The 22,031-nt window shown below is 45.4% G+C and overlaps 1 protein-coding gene and 1 long non-coding RNA gene across 2 annotated transcripts in view; one reads left to right on the top strand and one right to left on the bottom strand.

The window, feature by feature from the left end:
• Positions 1–285: 285 nt before the first annotated feature.
• On the bottom strand, positions 286–10,217 carry LOC309352926. The gene is made up of 2 exons (XR_014161487.1): positions 10,057–10,217; positions 286–753 (listed from the first exon to the last, which is right to left on the bottom strand). It is a non-coding gene; the product is annotated as an uncharacterized lncRNA (long non-coding RNA).
• A 9,905-nt stretch (positions 10,218–20,122) lies between these two features.
• The window catches only part of LIFR (LIF receptor subunit alpha), a 93,999-nt gene continuing 92,090 nt past the window's right edge, over positions 20,123–22,031 (top strand). The window contains exon 1 of the mRNA XM_081881748.1: positions 20,123–20,554. The gene's annotated coding sequence lies outside the window, so the exon portion shown is untranslated. The remainder of the gene's footprint in view (positions 20,555–22,031) is intronic.

Consider the following 22,031-nt stretch of genomic DNA (forward strand, 5'->3'; position numbering starts at 1 on the left):
ATTAGGAGGTGGGGAGTATTTATCTCCTAAATTCTGCCACATAGTTTATTTCCATTTAAAGGAATATGACCTGTCCAAAGACTCCAAAGACTCCAACTTAGTCAGCATTAACCGTGTGAAAGGAAGCCTTATGCAGTGAAGGGTTACTTTAAGTACATTGGCTTGGATCCTAAAATAGGTTAACTTAAAGGAAGTTCATTGTAGGAAACTTTCTTGTCCCCTTCTTTCCCTTCAGCCCCTGTGCCCCAGACTCACATTGTTTAGGAAAGACCCTGACCCATGGAAGAGGCTTGTGGGGTGCCATTTTATTTACCTCTAAAAACAGCAGGATAATCACGGGCAGGACTAGGCAGCCCAACATGGTCTGATCCTGCTACATTTTGACAGCTCTACATTCCAGGTGGAGAGGTTTTTTGTGCATGTCCAGGTCAACAAGCTCAGCTGGAAAGCAGAGATGGGGAAACTGTGGCTCTTCAGATGTACTAGACTACAACTCCCATCTTCCCTGACCACTGGCTGATGGGAACTGGAGTCCAACCACATCTGGAGAGCCCCAAGTTCCTCACCCCAACTGTAATGTATGCTTAGCTGTAAACTGAGGCTCTGTGGGTCCTGATTTGGCCAGGAATTGTGATACATGAAATGTAGGGTTTGTGATCCATTCCGGAAGCTGGGTCAAAAGACCGCTGCATACAGCTATTCCATGAGGACAGAGCTCAAGCCATCTGCTGCCCATCTCAGCATCGCTCTGTGCTGTGAAATGAGAAATGTAAACATGCAGTGGCAGCTTAAAAACTGTATTTCTGGAATTTAAAAACATCTCCTGGTGAGTCAGTGGCCCATCAAAGGCAGCCACAAAGTATGAGCAGAGTCTACCCAGGAATCTTAATGTTAGTGCTCAAACCTTTAATTTTTCACTGGTTTTGAAAGTTCAGGCTTCTATGGGAGCAGGTCCAATGAGCAGCAATGAAATGTGCATATAACAGTGCAATTTCTTAGCTTTCTACATGGCCGTGTATTGAGTTCAACACACACGACTGAGCCTAAGCACATGTAACTGAAAAGAAAACTAAATGCTGCTTCCGAGCTGACCCCTTCCCCATTTAACTCTTCACTTTGTCTGTTGTTTCCCCGTGTCAAATTTTAGACCTGGCCACTTGTATTCAACAAAACACCGCACACACTGTAATAAGAATTCTAAGGTCCCTCATATAAAATAAATGTTCATAAATGTACAAGGCAAACACATACTTAAGCATATATACCATGTGTCTGAAATAGTACAGGAGAGCAATCCTGAAGCCATTTTGTCTCTCCCAAACTGATCTCAAATATTTCTCTGCAAGGAGGAAGGAAATGGGAAAGCCTCTCCATTGTCTTTTGCTCACCTGTCTTAAGGGCAATTTTGTGTATGAATAGGGTGAGCCTGTGACCTGGATTCAGGAAGTATTTACCATCACAAAAGAATGGCCAGGCTGCCAAGGTAAAGCAATCAGTGACCATTAACAAACAAACAACAAACAGGATTTCTGCTGTAGATTGTCTCCTTCTGTGATGTATGTATGATGTGGGGTTTTTTTGGGGGGGGGGTGAGCTACAGAGTGGGCAATTTCAAAAGTCTATATAAGGGGCTTGTGCACTGTTGTTCGGGGTTCCTTCTCCCTCCTGCATATGGTGAGTTAGGACCCTGTTGCAACAGTTTAATAAAAACCAGGCTTACTAGCTGCTTTGCTTCTCAATATTATCTGGTTGGCCTCTTATTTTCTCCTACTGATAGGGAACCCACTTAAGTACTCTATAAGGGAAAAGGAGCAGTTTTTTTTCTATAACAGTACACATATCTGGTCCCAGCAGCTTTTTCCAGGCTAGCACTGGGGCTCTTGAGCTGGAGCTGCTGGAACCCTGACCTCACTTGACTCTTTGCCCTCAAGAGGAGGATCTTACTCCTGAGGAGGCCTTGACTTCCAGTGATTCCTTGCCTACAGCCAGGCACATCTCCAGATGGGGCAGGTTTCTGTTTGGCATTTCAGGTGCCATCTCCCCTGCATCAAAGTCATGCCCTGATGGTATCTCCAATGGAAAATTGGAGGTTGCCCATTCCTACCTTTGACACAGTCTTATGTTGTGATGCGGGTGAGGGGAGACTTTCAGTGGCAGCCAAATCTGAAAACAGGACAAGTTATTCTATCCCCTTTGTGGATATATACCAACAATTTGCCAGGGTGGTTTTCCTCCCCCAATGACAGTAAATGCATTGCAAAATTTGAGATGCATATTCTCGTATCGCACAAATAAGCAAAAATAAAAAACCAAAGGGAACCAACAGAACTAGTCAGACAATCAATGTAGGGGAAGAAGCTACTTATAAAAGTCATTTATTGTTTACACTTCATTGAGGGTCCTGTCTGCCAGAACATGTTTTTAACGCCAACTTGCTATTTTCCTGTAAAAGCTCTTATGGTTTGTTGATATGGACTCTTGTTAATATTTTATACAACTGCAGATGACATAGATAAGAATCAGTTTGTTGATCTAATTCTTATTGATTGGAAAAAATAAATGATACAGTTTTGTACAGGGTGGGCATGGCCCCAATCAATGCTAAAAACATTTAAGGTCCCATTTAGGAGGAACATTTAAGCACATGCTAAACTGGTCCAGCGAAATCCAGCAAGGTTTTAAAAGTGGCTTGTACTGGATTGTACCTTGAAAATGTGCTGGATTCAACTAAGCCATTCTGCTAGTGGAAGCCAATGCCAGGACTCCTGCTAGCATAGGTGCCAACTCCCTGGGGCCCGAGCACCCACAAAATTCCCCATGAAGGGGCTGGGCGTCCACTAATTTCAGTGCCAGGGTCATACACGCAGCATGGCACTCACAGACCTAAGCACCCACAGTCTCAGAGCCAAGTTGGCACTCCTGCCTGCTAGCACAATGGGGCTTTCCCCCCTCACCTCATCTGACCCCACCCCCAGTCTGCTCTGAAGGGTTGGGGAAAACCACATGACAGCATTCATGGGGAGGAGAGGGTAAATGTTTCCACTGAGCAAGCAGAAATACTTGCGCTGAAAGAACAATCTCCTTAGTGCTGCAGTGAATGCCACCTAGAGTCAATGGATTATGGGTATCCAATTGTTATCTTAAGTAATAATAATAATAATAATAATAATAATAATAATAATAATAATAATAATTTATTATTTATACCCCGCCCATCTGGCTGAGTTTCCCCAGCCACTCTGGGCAGCTTCCAATCAAGTGTTAAAAACAATACAGCATCAAGTATTAAAAACTTCCCTAAACAGGGCTGCCTTCAGATGTCTTTTAAAGAGAAGATAGCTGCTTATTTCCTTCACATCTGAAGGGAGGGCATTCCACAGGGCAGGCGCCACTACCGAGAAGGCCCTCTGTCTGGTTCCCTGTAACCTCATTCTTGCAATGAGGGAACTGCCAGAAGGCCCTTGGCGGTGGATCTCAGTGTCTGGGCTGAACGATAATACAAAGCAGCTACATTTCCCAGAGTTCCCTGGGAAGAGGGATTGATTATTAAAGCACCCTGGGAATTGTAGCTCTGTGAAGAGAATAGGGTTCTTCTAAGAAGAAGAAGAAGAAGAGTTTGGATTTGATATCCCACTTTATCACTATCTGAAGGAGTCTCAAAGCGGCTAACATTCTCCTTTCCCTTCCTCCCCCACAACAAACACTCTGTGAGTGGGGCTGAGAGACTTCAAAGAAGTGTGACTAGCCCAAGGTCACCCAGCAATGCATGTGGAGGAGCAGAGACGCGAACCCGGTTCCCCAGATTACGAGACTACCGCTCTTAGCCACTACACCACACTGGCTCTCCTTACCCTGAGCTAACAGTTCCAAGGGTTCTTCTGGGGAAGCCATGGTTGTTTAAAGTGGTATAACACTGTTTGGGGTTTTTGGACAGGGCAGATGAGGCCATACACATATGCTTATGCGTACTAAGACTCAATGAAATGCACACTGTGCCATTTCTCAGATTGCCGGTATGTTTTAATTTGCAGATAGGCCCGTTATGCTTTGAACAAAAACAAACACTCTTGGGGGAGGTTGAAATCTCCCCACCTAGGATCCAGATATCAGTTTCCACTGGTAAGCTTACCAGGACACTTACACATAGCTGCAACTGACTGCAAGGAGGTGTGGGTTGTTGTGGCACCAATCCAACACTGCCATTAGAAAAGGAATTTTTAACAAGATATCTCTGTCCTTACCAAAAACCGCACACACAGGGAAGCAACAATGAAGCAATTCAGCATTTCTCCCCAAATCCAATTGGCATGATGAGAGTGATTTATTGAAATAATGTATCACTTACCCAAAATCAACTTACAGTTCAAAACAAAACAATTAGGGATGGAGGAGAAATTAATTTGTGCATTGGGAGAAGTGGGCAGAATTGCAGATGACTTTCCGTGCAGATTTCCAAAATAAAAAATAGCCAACGTATACCAAAACGTATACAGCATCTTAAAAAGTAGAGACATCACCTTGCCAACAAAGGTCCGTATACTTAAAGCTATGGTTTTCCCAGTAGTGATGTATGGAAGTGAGAGCTGGACCATAAAGAAGGCTGATCGCCGAAGAATTGATGCTTTTGAATTATGGTGCTGGAGGAGACTCTTGAGAGTCCCATGGACTGCAAGAAGATCAAACCTCTCCATTCTTAAGGAAATCAGCCCTGAGTGCTCACTGGAAGGACAGATTGTGAAGCTGAGGCTCCAATACTTTGGCCACCTCATGAGAAGAGAAGACTCCCTGGAAAAGACCCTGATGTTGGGAAAGATGGAGGGCACAAGGAGAAGGGGACGACAGAGGACGAGATGGTTGGACAGTGTTCTCGAAGCTACCAGCATGAGTTTGACCAAACTGCAGGAGGCAGTGGAAGACAGGAGTGCCTGGCATGCTCTGGTCCATGGGGTCAGGAAGAGTCAGACACGACTAAACGACTAAACAACAACAACAACATACCAAAATGGGGCAAACTGAACTTAGGATGAGAGAGAGGGAGGGAAGGAGGGAAGGAGGGAGGGAGGGAGGGAGGGGGAGAGAGAGAGAGAGAGAGAGAGAGAGACCAAAATTACAGATTCATTCATCTTTAAAACAGCCCATACTGATACAGGACTCTATGTGCCAAAATTGCACACATGGGTTGCACAATGTTGTGGGGAAACTGCTTCTGTAGTGCAACAATGGCAAATGTTCGTGAGCAGGTCTAACTGGGATTTTTTTCTCTTTCCCAATAAAATGGCTTCTAAACCAACAAAAAGTTGCTTGTTTAATGGAGAAATGGTTCTATGTTATCTAGAAACTGTCCTACCATTATGTTAAGTAAGACCGGAGATGTGGGTTTATCACCTGCATACTTAGCAATTGTGCAAGTTAAAAATTACCCAGAGAATATCTGAGATGCCTCCAATTATTAACACAGTTTCAAGCACAAAACTATCTTATCTGTTTAAATCAGGGGTTGTGCTAATTGTGAAAGGCTACAGGATGTAGCAGACACAGTAGATCTGGGGGCACAGAGCTACTTCCCAAGTACAGCCGCAAAGTTTGCTGGTCTGCACGCTGACAATAGGGTTTCATTCAACATGAAATTCAGGTTGAGCCCAAATTTCTCAAATGTCTCAAGAGACTCTTGTGGTGGACCTGTACAAAGGGAAGCACATTTTGGAGGAGGGGTTCAGAGAAATCAAAGCAATAGCAGGGGGAAATGTTATCCAGAGTTGGCCTTACTCAACCTTAATATGGATCTGCAGAATGAAAACCTTATTGGACAATTGTTGTGAGCAGCAAGACTCGTGATGACCAGATATTGGTGCAAAGTTGCCTAGGGTGCTACACTGATTTCATGGTACAAAAAAAGGTCTGGTGACTAGCATTAACAGATAATCTAACCAATAAAATAAGAATGGGAATGGGAATGGAAACAAAAGCCACCTTTTTGGCAAACTGGTATCCCTTTATTATTATTCCCTCTATCATCAGGAAAGAGGGTCCCCGCACTCATATTAGCATATATATTTTTGGCTGGTATGATTGGTTACAGTATTCACTGTCACCACACGTCTGAAAGTGGTAATCCAGATTCATGCCTCCAGGAGTGGGAGGGTTATATAAAATTACACATTTTATATAAAAGGAGTATATTTTCAAAAGACTTTTCTGAGAAAATTTGTTGGGAGAACTTCATCCCCACACAGCAATATTTTGCAAAAATAATTCCGTATATAAAAGCAATGTTATGGGGGGGGAATTACAAATCCAAGACAGATACAGCGATGAAGATGTCCACTTAAAAGGCTTGTGAGAAATGAAGGTATATCTTTTTGCTCAGCTCTACATATAGTATGTACTTTTCAGCATTTACACATTTCTGTTGTTGTATTTCTTACCCAGCCTTCACCATGAGGTCTCAGAGCAGGTTACAGTAATTTAAAAAATGCAATATTAAAATCAGTTAAAACAAATTACGGTCAAGAGAACGTGGTGGGTATTTATTATTATTATTATTATTATTATTATTATTATTATTATTATTATTATTATTATTTCATTTCATCTTCAGAGTCAATTTATTCTCTTTAGGTCTGACTTTCTCAGTTTCCTGCCAGATGTAAAAGTTGTGCTGAAATAAATGGCTCCATATTTCCTCAAGAGAAGGCAGCATTCTGCTGATCTAGTAAATGATATTAAATGTAAAATGAGCCATTGATAGCAGAGCTAATGACTGCCTAAACTGAGTGTTAATTGCTAATGCATCGTCTGTATGCTCTTGGTTTGTGTCAGATTACACAAATTAACTGTGTTTCCAGGACCAGATGTTGAAGCATCATCTTTAAAACAAACTAATTGGCTTTTAGGATCTATCTGAATTGCAATAAAGAGATGGGGAAGATGGCAAGAAGGACTGGCAATGACTCAGGGTGGGAAAGAACGCAATTGCCTTTTTTTCTAAAGTAAAGCTCTCTAATTTCAGTTCCATTTATCTTTTTGCACAATGGGGTTTTGAAGAATGAAAGCTGTGTTTCTGCTGGTCCCAGACCTTGAAAATCCTTATTAGTCCCTCCCACCCACAACTCTATTATCCTTAGACTTGTTCACATATTCTGTTGAACAAGCTGTCTCTACACACACACAAGTGATTGTGTGGAAGTGTATATACTTGTTGATTTGTGTAGCTCAATGTCGGGAGTGGGTCAGCAATAAATCACATGGAGTAAGTGAAATTAACTCTTTATTAGAAGAAACAGGCTGCTCAGTAGTGCCAGGCCTAGTGAGCACAACAACTCTTCCTGATAGGTCTTGCCTTCCCATAGCTGTCTAAGCTTCCTCCTCTCCCGAGTTTCTCCTAGGCAATCTGAGACACTGACGGCACATCTGTCTCTGCTCCAGCCTCTTCATGCCTCTTTGGGTCCTGGGAGACCAGGGGGAAAGGGAACTTGTCACAACAGGAGGCGAGGACTCCCTACCTCATCTTCAGCAGCCTGCCTCATTTCTGCCTCTTGGCCCCCCTCTTCTTCAACCTCCTCTTCTGCCTCTCAGCCAGAATTGATCACTGCCCCAGCCTCTTCCTACTCACCAAACCCTGTTGCCCCTTCAGCTTCTAACAACTCCTCCTCCCATTCTGCTCTCTCTTCTCCCTCTGACCAGCCATCGTTATCCCACCACCAATCCCCAGGCTCTGAGCCTTCATCCCTTGGGGGTTCCCCAGCTGGTGCCTCCCACCATTCCAGCCAGTCCATGGCACTCAACTATTGTGTACACAGTTTGTATACTCATTGAACATTACATGTGAATAACTGTATGAGTGTATAGCCCAGCTGTTTGTGCTCACTTGTGTACAGCGGAGGAGGAGGATAAACCAACTACAGTCATACCTTGGAAGTCAAATGGAATCCGTTCTGGAAGTCTGTCCAACTTCCAAAATGTTTGGAAACCAAAGAGTGGCTTCCCGTTGAACGTTTGGGTTCCAAAGAACGTCCACAAACCGGAACACTCACTTCCAGGTTTGTGGCATTCAGGAGCCGAAACGTCAGAGTACCAAGGCATTCGGAATCCAATGTATGATTGTACTTGGAGAAGCAAAAGGAAATACAGTGGTACCTCGGATTAAGTACTTAATTTGTTCCAGAGGTCCATTCTTAACCTGATATTGTTCTTAACCTGAGGAACCACTTTAGCTAATGGGGCCTCCTGCTGGCGCCGCGCCGTCACAGCACGATTTCTGTTCTCATCCTGAAGCAAAGTTCTTAACCCGAGGTGCTATTTCTGGGTTAGCGGCGTCTGTAACTTGAAGCGTATGTAACCAGAGGTACCACTGTACTTTCTTCAGCAGAAAACCACAGCTTCCCATTTCAGTTCATAAGGAGTGATCCCATCCAAGTGCTTTCCGTTCCAAGCCATTCCTCTGGGAAAGAATTAAGTGCATGGATGTCAGCCAACCACATTGGACATGCCATGCAGTTGGGAAAGTGGTGAGGAAAGCGGTGCTGTGAGTTGCTGGCAAACAGGCAGAAAACGCTAGAGACAATGCAAGAACGGATAAGCTGGTGGGAGAGGCAGAGCTGTCAAGCAATGGAAAGGTGAAGGCCTGATCTGAAGATGATATCTCAAGAGGACTCCATGGGAAGGACTGGAATGTTGCATTCTTCAGCATTTGAGCAAGGAGACTGCTACTTTGACAGCCATACATGAGTGATCACCGGGTGGGGAAAAGTATATTATGACTATGACATCCTTGAATTGTTGAAATGGGAGGTGCCTAGCTTTCTCACACAAGAGAGAACATGTTTTAACCTTTTTCACCTTGAAAAATAACACTGTGTTGATTTTTAGCAATCACAAATTAGATTCATCTGAAAGTCTGCAGTTCTAGAACTGAGAGAATAGTAACACTGCGGGTCATTAAACTGTAACGCCTGTTTTGTCTCAATTTTTAGCTTTGTATTCTTTAATAAACTAATGCTGCAATCCTATGCATGTTTTCTCAGTATTAAGGTCCAGTGCCAAGAGCCTTCTGGCGGTTCCCTCACTGTAAGAAGTGAGGTTACAGGGAACCAGGCAGAGGGCCTTCTTGGTAGTGGCGCCTGCCCTGTGGAACGCCCTCCCATCAGATGTCAAGGCAATAAGCAACTATCTTACTTTTAAAAGACATCTGAAGGCAGCCCTGTTTAGGGAAGTTTTTAATGTTTAATGCTGTATTGTGTTTTAATATTCAGTGGCTGGGGAAACCCAGCCAGATGGGCAGGGTATAAATAAATTATTATCGTTATCGTTATCGTTATCGTTATCGTTATCGTTATCGTTATCGTTATCGTTATCATCATCATCATCATTGTTATTATTATTACTCCTCCTCCTAGTTAAGCATGAGTATGATCGCATGCTAACAATGCAATCTTACACATGTCTACTCAGAAGCAAGACCTGACGAGTTCAATGGGACTTACTCCAAGGCAAGTGTATATAGGATTGCAGCTCCAATGTGTTATTCTTAATGGATTTCATATTTTAAGCCACTCTGGGTGTCTTTGGATGGAAAGATGGGATGTAAATTTGATTGCATGAATAAATTAATAAACAGGTTAATGTGTAAGACTTGGATGTGTTGGAGTTTGGTAAATGGATCGCAGTGGTACGCAGAAAGAAATAGTTTGGCAAGGCTGATGATTGAAAGGATAAGGAAAATTTTAGATTCATTACTCATATCAAAAAAGGCCATTCTAAGTACAGGTTTTACACGGGGCCGAGGTAGAGCCAAGAAGTTAAGGCCAGAGCATGTTGACTCATGCTTTAACTGACTTGCATTAACTAAATTTGGAGAAGAAGCAGGAAGTAAGTAAAAGCCTGGAAGAAATCTACTCTACCAATGAACAGTTACTAAAAGGGAATGAACAAGTGAGGATGAAGAACAAGTTGCGTTTCTGTCTATCCCCCACCCTCACACCTGGTTGAAGTAACTTATTACAAGAGTTGATGCTTAACTCAAAATAGGTTGAGGAGGATCTGAGTTTAAGTCTCTACTATGCAGTGTTGTTTTCAGCCAGAGCATGCTGCAGCGCAGTTCTGGCACCTCTCAGTTGGGCGCCGTTGCGGACCAGCACTCCCCCTGCCCCCTTCTTGCCTTTACACACTTCTGAGAAGCCCAAAACAAACATTTCATGTCAAAACAGAAGCTGGCCAGTGTGTACGAGTCTACGCTTTTCTTCAGAACTATAACTCCACCCAGCTCCTAGCTGTGATGAGTGGGGCCAATTCATATTTCCTTTTCTTCAATCCATCTCCTGTGTAGGCTTTAAGCTTTTCAGCCAGGCCCCCTCAAAAATGGTGTGCCTGGGGTCACGGCACCCTATTACCCCCATGCGACGCCCCTGCCTATAGAAATAATGGGGGTGGCTGGATGCAAACAGGCAAGTAAGAGAAATGTCAGGCACCTTTTTCTGTTGTACTGTAAACACCAGGCTTGGAATGTATTCCTAGCATTTATTGCTACTGTGATTCATTTTGAGAACATCAGGCAAAGAGCGGGGTGGACTTTGGTCTTTAAATTTCAGTGCTGCCCAAATTTGGAGCCCTGCCCCCTTTTAGTTCTGCTCAATTCACTATGTCTAAATTCCAAGAGACTGAAGTCTACTCCCACTATTAAAAATCTGGCAGTGATCTACCTATTGGATTGACCAGAGTTGCTGAGCTTTTGGGGGAGAAACTTCATCAAAGTTTCTAAGCTCTTTGGGGGGAGGATCAGCTAGACTTGTGGAGCTTTTTTGGGGGGGGTGATTGATCAGGGTCCTGCGATCGACCAGGATCAACCAGAGACACCCCACGATCGACAGGTAGATGATGATCAACCGGTTAGACATCCCTGCACTACGTCATAGTTGCAATGCCCTACAACACCCCCTAGGCTGTGCTGCCATAAATCCGCCTCTGCAAAGAGCAGCTTGCAGGGTCACCAAATAAAAAGGGGGTGGGGAAGAAACAACCCCTCTGAGATCTTGAAACTGGGTGGGCTAGACATGAATAAGAAAGTACATAAAAATAAAACTTCAGCAGATGTTGTTGGCCCAGAGATGGAAAGAAGACAAAGTCCCGACCAGAGAAGAATGGCAGATTAACTTGGCGGATTATGCCAAAATGGCAAAAATGACTGGAAGAATCAGAAATCAGGAAGACCAAAATTTTAACAAGCAATGGGGCAAATTTATAAATTACCTTAAAAACCATTGTAAACAGTTAAAATTGTGAGTAGGATTGGAATAATGCTTGTAGTTTAATGCTGAATTTTGGATATAATGGAGATGTAAAAGATTTGGATTATTATAAAAGATGCAGGAGAAAGTGATTAATAATAGGACCCACAAAGGGGAGGAGGGAAGTCCAGGAGATTCTTGGGAATCTTGTTTCTGTGTTGTAGGTTGGATATGTGATTGTAAAATTCTAATTTGAAAAACCAAATAAGTAATTTTATTTAAAAAATATAATAAAATAAAACTTCAAGAGAAGTTATTCTCTGCTCCCCCAACTCTGCCTGGTTTCTAATTAAGGAGCCTGTTGCCGTTTCCTTGAACATGCACATTTATTTCCAAAGGAAATTGTTTTACTTAGTAAGGAAGGAAATTATGGGGGGGGCAGGGAACTGGAATGCTCCTTTTAATCGCACTGGGCAATCGTATCACAATCTTTGGCAGAATAAGGTGACATCTGATGTACAATTTGTTCCCGGTCCTTTAAAAAATGTTCACTTCAGTGCTAGAATCCCCTGGAGGTAAGAGCAATCTTGCAGAGGTTCCTTCTGGGCCCAGCTTGACAACCCTTGTTGTTTCCAATACTTCTGCACCCCCTTGGGCAAAAGCTGTTTCCTTGTGAATGAAACACAACACATGCAGTCCGTCCAGCGCAGGATTTGCTGAGCTGTAAACCTCCAGAATCGTAAGTCTGGCTTCAAATTGTCCTTCAACCACCGATAACATTGTGAAGAATTCATTTTAATGTCTCATTGCCAGGATTTCGTCACCATACATTTTTCTTCTGTGTGGGATGCCCTAATTGTATTAGAATATAACTTTGAAAATTTTTGTTACTTGCAGAGCTGTTCAGATGTAGACTCCGGAATATATGTTTTCAATATCACTCGTGCATCTTCTTTCGTTACTGCCAGTCATTGGGAAATGTTTAAGGTTGAAAACGGATGCTTGAGTTTTAACATTTAAATGGATGATAAAATATTAAAGTGAAAAAGAATTTGAGGAAACTCTAGCCACTGCTTTTGCCTTTCCAGGGATTAGACGGCAATTCTAATAAAGGAGACAGTTCTAAAGTAGTTGGGACGATGTTCCAGGGGCTATAGGATTTTATAAATCTCCTGAGAGGGCCTTTGGCACAGTGCCTGCCAGTGGCTCCCCTCCTAAATTTACTATTTCCCTGCCCCTTTCCAACACAGATTCATAGAATCATAGAACTGTAGAGTTGGAAGGGACCTCGAGGGTCATCTAGTCCAACCCCTGGAATTTCAACTAGAGCACCCAGGAGAAATGAAGTCACATAAGGCCATTGCTCTCATTAACTTGATTGCAGCTCTTCTTGTTGCAAAAAGCAAAAGTACAGGCAAGAACTGAGAAAGAAGAAGGCCATAGATTTTGTTCAAAAACAAAAAACACATACCCTGGAGCTCCATTATTATTCTTTTTTTGGATGAGTAAGATTTTGAGAAAGGGTTCTTGACCAGCTCAAGATGTTCCAGGTTTAACTGCTTTATGACTCCCACCCCCAGCCCAATGACATCCCACCAGAACTTTCTCCTGTGAAAGCCCTATGGAAATGAAAATATTCGTGTGGTTTTGCATCTCCTCGTCATTTATCTGGGTCTTGGGCAGAAAGACTTTTGAGCAAACCAGGCCCTTTGTGTCTTGAAAATGCTAACAGGAAACACAGAAGTGAGCTTGTGACAGGAGTGTTGCTGAAGAATAGGCTTCCCATATCCTTCGTTATCGCACGGAAAGGAGGTACCAAGTAAAAATTGCGGAAATGGGAAACAATTACTTACTGGGGGGGGAGGCGGGGAGTCCCACACTCTGTGAAGGCATCCGCTTCTCCCCCCCCCTTCCCCTCTTTAAATAAATCTTGAAATCCACATGCCTTTAAAAGCCAGGACAAAATGTCTCTGAGGAATTCTTGCAATGCCAAGTATCCTGTGTTTCTCGCTTTCCTTTGAAATGACTGTACAACGGAGAAGGTTCCTCTGACTTACCACAGCAGAGTTCGGACCCTCCAGATGTCGTTGGGGACTCCCATCAGCCCCAGCTAGCATATGGTTACCAGATGTCCCCGTTTCCCGGGGACAGTCCCCAGATTTACAAATCTGTCCCCGGACAAAATCTGTCCCCGGATTTCATTTAATGTCCCCGGATTTATATTTTAAGTGTTGTAGATTTATTAGGAGGGAACAAATGTTGCGTGATTGGTTCAATGGCACAAGACACATCATATGGGGACTTATGGTGAGGCAAAATGGCAGGCGCCACAGCAGCGGGCAGCTCCTGAAGCCAGCCAGAGCCAACTGCGCTACCAGGTTGGCTCTGGGCTGCTGAGACTGCCACTGCCGCCGCCACTGCCAAGGGGGAACTGGGAACGCCCAGCGCATCAACTGGGGGAACCACTGACACACATACACACCCCGTGACCCAAATCAAGCTGGGAGCGAGAACGCCCAGCCACCCGCCCAGCGGCACTCCAGGAAAACCCTGGAACTGACGCAGGGAGAAGGAAGAGAGGAGAAGGAGAAGGAAGAGAAAGAAAGAGGAAGGAGAAAAAAGAGGGGAGCCCTGATCTTGCCGCACTGCTGCCACTGAGGAAGAGAGGTGGGAGAGCAACGGGAGGGCAAGGACACATGGCCAAGCCCAGGTCCAACCCGCGCCTACTCCACAGCGGCTAGCGCTCCAAGAGAGCAGGCTGGGGCCCAGAGGAAGACCTTGCGACAGAGGAGACCACAGAAGACAAGATATTACTTCTTAATATATTTTTTAAAATATTTTTTTAAAATAACTTTTTTTCTCTTTTTTTAAAAAAAGTGTTCCCGGATTCTTTGAAAAAAAATCTGGTAACCTTAAGCTAGCATGGCCAGTGGTTTGTGATGATGGGAGGACCACGTGTTCCCCACCCCTGTAGCAGAGCAACCAATCTTCAGCCAGCAAGAAGGATTGATGGCCACCAGTTTGGGTGGCCTTAAAAGTGGATTAGACAAAATCATGGAGGCTATCAAAGGCTACTAGCTATGTTCTGCCTCCACTCTCTAAGGAAGTATGCCTCCGACTGCCAGTTTCTGGGAATCACATGAGGGGGAGAGTGCTGTTAAGCTTGGGTCCTGCTTTCGGGATTCTCACGAGAGTCTGGTTATAGCCACTGTGAGGACAGGCTTCAGCAGGACAGGCTCCGTCCATACGTTATTTTCTGGCCCAGGAGGACCCACCTTTAACACTGGTCTTTAACCCATTTTAATGCTTTGATCTCACTGCTTTCTTTGGATGTCACTATGGCTCAGTTTGGGAATGAGCCTAGGCAAGCTCCCCTTCTTCACCCTGGGCTTTTCTTTCTATTTTTACATTAACCACAGTTCAGGTTCAAAATTAAAATAAAATAAATTGTCACATTATAGTACAGTCATACCTAGGGTTGAAGTTGCTTCAGGTTGAGCATTTTTGGGTGGCGCTCCGTGGCGACCCAGAAGTAACGGAACATGTTACTTCCAGCTTTCGCCGCTCGCGCATGAGCAGACAGTCAAAATGACGTCACACACATGTGCAGAAGCGGCGAATCATGACCCGCGCACGTGCAGACGCGCAGATGTGGGTTGTGTTCGCTTCAGGATGTGAATGGGGCTCTGGAACGGATCTGGTTTGTATCCAGAGGTACCACTATATTGTATAGTGAAATACGTCACAGACAAGAATAAGTATATTCCAAAGTGTGTGTGCGTGTATTGACATAGGATGTGGGTGGCGCTGTGGTCTAAACCACTGAGCCTCTTGGGCTTGCCGATCAGAAGGTTGGCAGTTTGAATCTGCTTGATGGGGTGAGCTCCCATTGCTCTGTCCCAGCTTCTGCCAAACTAGCAGTTTGAAAGCGCACCAGTGCAAGTAGATAAATAGGTACTGCTGTGGCGGGAAGATGAACGGCATTTCTGTGTGCTCTGGCTTCCATCACAGTGTCTCGTTGCAACAGAAGCGGTTTAGTCATGCTGGCCACGTGACCCAGAAAGCTGTCTGTGGACAAATGCCAGCTCCCTTGGCCTGAAAGTGAGGTGAGCACTGCAACCCCATAGTCACCTTTGACTGGACTTAACCGTCTAGGGGTCCTTTACTTTTACCTTTTTTACCTAATACAACAAAGCTCAGTCCTTAGTCTTCTGGTGATGGGTAGTGGGGGAAGATGAACTTCTTTTCTGCTCTCCAGTCTCAGGGCAGCTGGAACTGAGTGATCTTTGTAGCAGAGAGGGGAAAGCATATTATTTGCAGCTGCTCCTTCTCTGGCTGATGGCCAGGCTGATCCTCCCTTTGCTATGATGTTCTTCCTGGAAGGTACAAGCTCCTAGCAATCCTTAACATAAGAATGTAAGAACAGTCTGCTGGACCAGGCCAGTGACCCATCTAGTCCAGAATCCTGTTCTCACAGTGACCAACTAGATGCCATAGCCCTCTTGCATTTGGCAGAGCCCAGAATTTGCTTCTCTCCTATGGACAGGACAAGCCCTGTTTTCACCTTAAGGAAGAAGAAGAAGAGTTTGGATTTGATATCCCACTTTATCACTACCCTAAGGAGTCTCAAAGCAGCTTACAATCTCCTTTCCCTTCCTCCCCCACTCTGTGAGGTGAGTGAGGCTGGGAGACGTCAGAGAAGTGTGACTGGCCCAAGGTCACCCAGCAGCTGCATGTGGAGGAGCGGAGACGTGAACCCGGTTCACCAGATTACGAGTCTATTGCTCTTAACCACTACACCACACTGGTTCTCATTGTTTGAGACACACACATTCGCATGACTAAGAAAAACGCCCCCCAACTTCTTTGCTGTGCAGTGTATTGCTTTGTTCTGCAGTAGCAGCAGCCCAACATGTCTATCTTTCTTCGAGAGCCAGTGTGGTGTAATGGTTAGAGTGTTGGACTCTGATGCAAGGAGACCAGGGTTCAAATCCCCACTCAGCCATGAGTCCACATGAGTGAATGACCTTAGATCAGTGATTCTCTCCCAGCGTAACCTACTTCAGAGGGTTGTTGAGAGGATAAAAATCAGGGGAGGAGAGCCACACAATGCCATATGGAGCTTATTGGAGGAAAAGTTGGCATATCAATGTAATAAACAGTAAATATATTATTTTGGCTCTTTTCTTCTAACGTCAACAGTACATCATCTTGGCAGGAAGTGCGGCAGTTGTGATGGGAGAGGTTGGACGATAAGAGAGGATGCAAAGGGGAGAATAAAGGGAGAGCTTATTTGTTGCAGATCAGGAGGAGCAGGACATAAGGGATAAGAAGAAACCCTTTTATTTGCCCTCTCTTGCTTTGACACCAGAAGCCCATTAATACCATTATCGCAGCAATGTGTGCTGCAAGCCAGACTTCTGATACACTGAGAAGGGACACTTCTAGGTAAAGGTAAAGGTACCCCTGCCCGTATGGGCCAGTCTTGCCAGACTCTAGGGTTGTGCGCCCATCTCACTCAAGAGGCCGGGGGCCAGTGCTTTCCGGAGACACTTCCGGGTCACGTGGCCAGCGTGACACCGCTGCTCTGGCGAGCCAGAGCCACACACGGAAATGCCGTTTACCTTCCCGCTTGTAAGCGGTCCCTATTTATCTACTTGCACCCGGGGGTGCTTTCGAACTGCTAGGTTGGCAAGCGCTGGGACCGAGCAACGGGAGCGCACCCTGCTGCGGGGATTTGAACCGCCGACCTTTCAATCGGCAAGCCCTAGGCACTGAGGCTTTGACCCACAGTGCCACCCGCATCCCTTTTATTTGCATCCCTTTTATTTGCCCTCTCTTGCTTTGACACCAGAAGCCCATTAATACCATTATCGCAGCAATGTGTGCTGCAAGCCAGACTTCTGATACACTGAGAAGGGACACTTCTATCAGATGGCAAAATCTATTTACCCTTGGCTAATTCAGTCACAGTCTGAGGGTTTTATTGTACTTATTACAATTCTATCGCACCTATCTTCCAAGGAGCTCAAGGCAACATATATGGTTCTCCCCACACCCTTCTCCATTTTTATCTTTAAAAACGACCCTGTGAGGCAGATTAAGCTGAGTGATAGTAGCTGGCTCATGGTCACCCAGTGATCAGCTGCGTGGGGATTCGATTTTAAAGTTTCAGTTCCTGTTTAATTCTCTTCCACCTATGAAAGTTCAAAAATAAGAAGAAATACAAGGGCTGCAACCGAGTAAATACATTTTAATCAATTCATCGTAAGAGGTTTAATGGATTGAATATATAAAATTTCACCTGGTTAAAATCTTATTTCTCAAAAATATTTCTATTATTCTTAGCTAATGCAAACATGTGCCATTGCAGGGTATAAGATGGGTCCCACCATGTGCAGTTTTGATTAGGTCATGTATTGAAATTATATTTCTTATTTTTTAAACATCTGCTGCCTGATTAACCAGGGCATCCCCCTCCCCCCATGACCAACAGTGCTATCCTGTGCATATTTACTGGGAAGTAAGCCCCACTGTGTTCAACAGAGCTTACTCTTACTTTAATTGATTAAGTGAACTGACCGACTGACTGAACATTTCAGCTCTAAGAAAAACACAGAGCAAATTTAAATAGCACATTTCTTTCTTTCTTTCTTTCTTTTTAAAAAATATTTTTATTAGGGATTCCAACATAACGTAAATAGCACATTTCAAGTATTTCTAACAGGAATATATATGCTGCTTAGGGGCCCCTCCAGATAAGCTATTTATTGAGAATACATCCTGATTTGCTTGCACGAGGTTTATGTGGAGCTTAGATTACACCCAATCTTTATTGAGCATTTCTTCTGATTTCTTTATGGGGCTCTTGGATGACAATGAGCAGCCACCCTGGTCTGCGGAGGGGGCAGTATTTGCTCATCTTCGCATTAGTCATTCATTCATCCCACTTTTCAATGCTCTCTCCATTGCTTTTCCAAACCACAGAAAGTATTAAAAAAGTGGTTGTGTTGTGCTTGGACGACGCAGAGCTGTAATATATTTTAATTGCCCCAAACCTACAGTTTTGATATGTGATTGAATCATTCCCACAAAATAGTGGCAGCCTGGAGGCGGCCTTAGACATTGATCCATCTAACATCGGCAACGATAACCTAGGGTTTCTCAGAGAGGGAAGACTTTCCCAGCCCTGTCGGGAGATGCCAGAAATTGAACCCGGTACCTTCTGCATGCAGGGCATGTGCCCTACCACCGAGCTGCATCCCTTACTCTCCTGCAAGAAAGCCCCACGGGAAGCTGTCTTCCATCAAGTCAGACCATAGATCCATCTAGCTCAGTGTTACATGACACTGGCTGGCAGTGACTGTCCAGGTGTTTTTTGTTAGACTGCTTTGGGAACCGAACCTGCAAATCTGACATGCAAAGCTTGTGCTCAGCCAATGAGCTACAACCCTTCCCATGCTTGATGTACCTTATCCCAGCAATATTTACAACAATCCTGCAAGGCAGGCCACTCTGATGATCATCCCCCATATTTGCAGTGCGAGGCCTGGGAGAAGAATCACTTGCTCAGGAATTTGCCTATGGAGTTCCTAGTTAATCCCTTTGAACTAAAGACCTCTCATATTCTGCTGATCAGCTACTTTGCAACACCAACTCTCCACTGGTGTTCACACCCACATACCCAGGATTAAGTCCCATTGAACTTGGTGGAGCTTACTTCTGAGTAACCAAGCCAAGAGATTTCAGCATGGAGCAAGAAGTTTCTCCATGTTCCAACTGTGGATCTGTGTTGTGATTATCTACTTCCCCCCCTAAATGAAGAAAATGTACAAATGCAAAAGAAGGCATGCCAGTCCAGAAGGGAGAAAATCCACAGTCAGGCAGTACCTTTATTTGGACCACCAAAATGCCACAAAATAGTTAGATAACATAGGACAAAAGTGTGAGGGGATAAAGCTGGAGGAGCAATCTCCATGCTTGCTTGCTTGCTTGTAACACCCATTCAGTTCAGCAGAGCTTAAACCTGTTACTGTGTATGCACAGTTACTGTACAGTGGTACCTCGGGTTACATACGCTTCAGGTTACACACTCCACTAACCCAGAAATAATGCTTCAGGTTAAGAACTTTGCTTCAGGATAAGAACAGAAATTGGGCTCCGGCGGCGTGGCAGCAGCAGGAGGCCCCATTAGCTAAAGTAGTGCTTCAGGTTAAGAACAGTTTCAGGTTAAGAACGGACCTCCGGAACGAATTAAGTACTTAACCTGAGGTACCACTGTAATTGGGAGCAAGACCCATTGAACATAACTGCTCTGGAAAGTTGCAGTGAAACTTTTAAAGTACATGTAAAAGCATTTCAGCACATTGATTCCTCCTTTGTCCCTTATTTTAGCCTGTAGACTCCTTGAGGGCAGAGACCTATCTAATTTGCCTATTTAACAGCAGGGCACCGCCTGAACATGAAAGGTACTGTATGATGTTTCCAGTTCACTGTAAGGGATTATGTGCTTTTCACACGCACTTGCACTATGATCACAAGTTTTTTTTTGTTTTACTCAGAAAATAAATGCAAGGAGTCTTACTCCCAATACAACTCATGATAAGAACGCAGCTTTTCATGCCGCCCGTGCCTAGGTATCCAGACACGTGGGCGCTCCGGCGGAAAAAGATGATCCGATATGAAATACGGGATTAGTTAGCCCTGTGGCGTTATCCCACAGTGGCGCAGCTTAAGTGGTAATTTTAAACTTTGCACTGCTTGGTCTGACAGCGGGGGTGGGGAAGACTTTAGCTGAGCGGACCCCTGGGCTAGTCCTGCCCTCCAGGTCCTGCCCTTGAAGGCCCCACCACTGGGATCAAGGGGCGGCCGGGGCAGCGCGACACTTGGCAACTCGCAGGCAGCCGCACAGAAGGCGCTTGTTGCTTGTCCCTCTCCAGCTCCTCCTCCCGCCGCTGGAGCCACAAGCCAAACCTTTTCCATAGGCTGCTGCTGCTGCTGCTCTTCTGAACTGCGCTCGCCGCCTGCCAGGCCTCGGAGCCTCTCGCTCGGACCCATCCGCCCGTCGCCACCTCTCCAAAAAGGCTCCCCAGCTCCAGGGCGCACGAGGCCCGGCGCCAAAGCGCACAGACCGTCTCCTAGGTCCCCGCGCACCCATCCCGCTCGGAGGGCGCCGGGCTGCTCCCGCTGCCTCCCCGCCAGTCTCCGGCTTCCTGTTGGGGCTGCGCAGGAGCCGAGCCCAGCGGAGGTGGGGCCGGCCCGGCCCAGCACGCCTGGCACCGCGGGTTATGGAGAAGCGCGCCGGCGGGGCGGAGGAGAGGCAGCGTGAGAAGGTGAGGGGCGCAACCGGGGGAGTTCTTTGGGGTGGGCGGGTGTGTTTCAAAGCGGGTGTCGGGCTTGGAAAGCCGTGGGAATGGCAGGGCGATCCCGGTCTCGCCGGCGCTGGTACGGCTTTCGGTCTTGAAGCGGCATACTCGGGAGTAAGTACCCAGGACCCCAATGGGATTTGAGTCCAGAGAAGCTTGGTGATACCTGGGTTGGTGGGGAAGGACACTTCGACGCGAAATTATTGGGCAGCGTCTTCCATTGATTCGGATTCCACTTCTGGGACGGGAGGAATGCTTAGAGACGCAGCTTGACACTCCCCCCTCTTTCATTGCACCCCCAACATCTCTCCCTATTTGGGACGCTATTCCCAAAGTTGCTTGCTCACAGCTGAGTCCTTTTTGCCTCCCCCCTTTTTTTTTCTTAACAGCGACTTCTCCCCCCCCCCTTTCCCCGCCCCCAGCTGTGATTATTTTCCCAGAAGGGAAACCGATTCCCATTTTCCACCCACCCCGGCTGTTGGATCAAAGCCTATGGAAGGGAAGCGGGAGAGACGACCCGGTCTAAGCTGGGCTCTCCTAAAGGTCGAGACGCTGCTCAGAGACGCGGTCTAGAATTGGCAGCCGCAGCTGGATAATCGATTTCTCCGTTTGAATTCCGGGATCCGCCAATCGGCGGTTCCCTAAGCACCCTCGATCCCACTGAGAGTTGCTTTTAAATTTGTATTTATTCAAAAAGCGTTTAGGACCGTGGGAGAGTAAATCAGCACTTCAGTTTGCGAGTATAGTATGTTGGTTTCGGTTCTGATTAGTTGTTTTCAGTTGTAATGGCAGCGAACCCAGAGAAAGATATTTGTGTTCTCTCTTGTCTATACCTGTAGACCAGCCTTTCACAACCTTGGGTCCCCAGATATTGTTGGACTACAACTCCCATCAATCCCTAACCTGCTAGTTTGGATATGATAGGAGTCCGACGACAACTGGGGACCCAGCAACCCACCACCGTTGCTGCTGGCTAGGGTTGATGAAAGTTGTAGTCCCAAAAAATATGGGGACCCAAAGTTGGAAAAGGCTGCTGAAGACCCTTGCCTGGTTTCCCCCCATCTCCCCCCCCCTTTCTTTCCCAAGTTAAGCCTTTGGGAATATTGGATTTTGTTTGAGTTATCACAGTTGCGGATTGCAGATGGCCTGTGATACATTGGAGAGAGTGAGAGGGCAAAGAGTGACTCAGAGCTATTCCTTTTCCTCTCTGGAGAGATCATCTGGAGGTGGTATTGGCAGAACATCCAGTGAAAGTAATCCAAGGTCATTGCCAGGAGTATCTGGCTCCAGCAGAGTTGCTTGAAAGCAATTTTTGGCCACTTCGAACCAGTTTGTTTTAATTGCCCAGGAAGGGTTTCAGGTAAGAGAAAAAGGCAGTTAAGTCCTCTGCCCCCAAAAGTCACCCCAATTCCACCCCTGCAAAAGAGGTGTTGGGGGTTTTCTA

Source organism: Podarcis erhardii, assembly GCF_964252035.2.
Source record: "Podarcis erhardii genome assembly, chromosome: 11".
Classification (NCBI taxonomy): domain Eukaryota; kingdom Metazoa; phylum Chordata; class Lepidosauria; order Squamata; family Lacertidae; genus Podarcis; species Podarcis erhardii.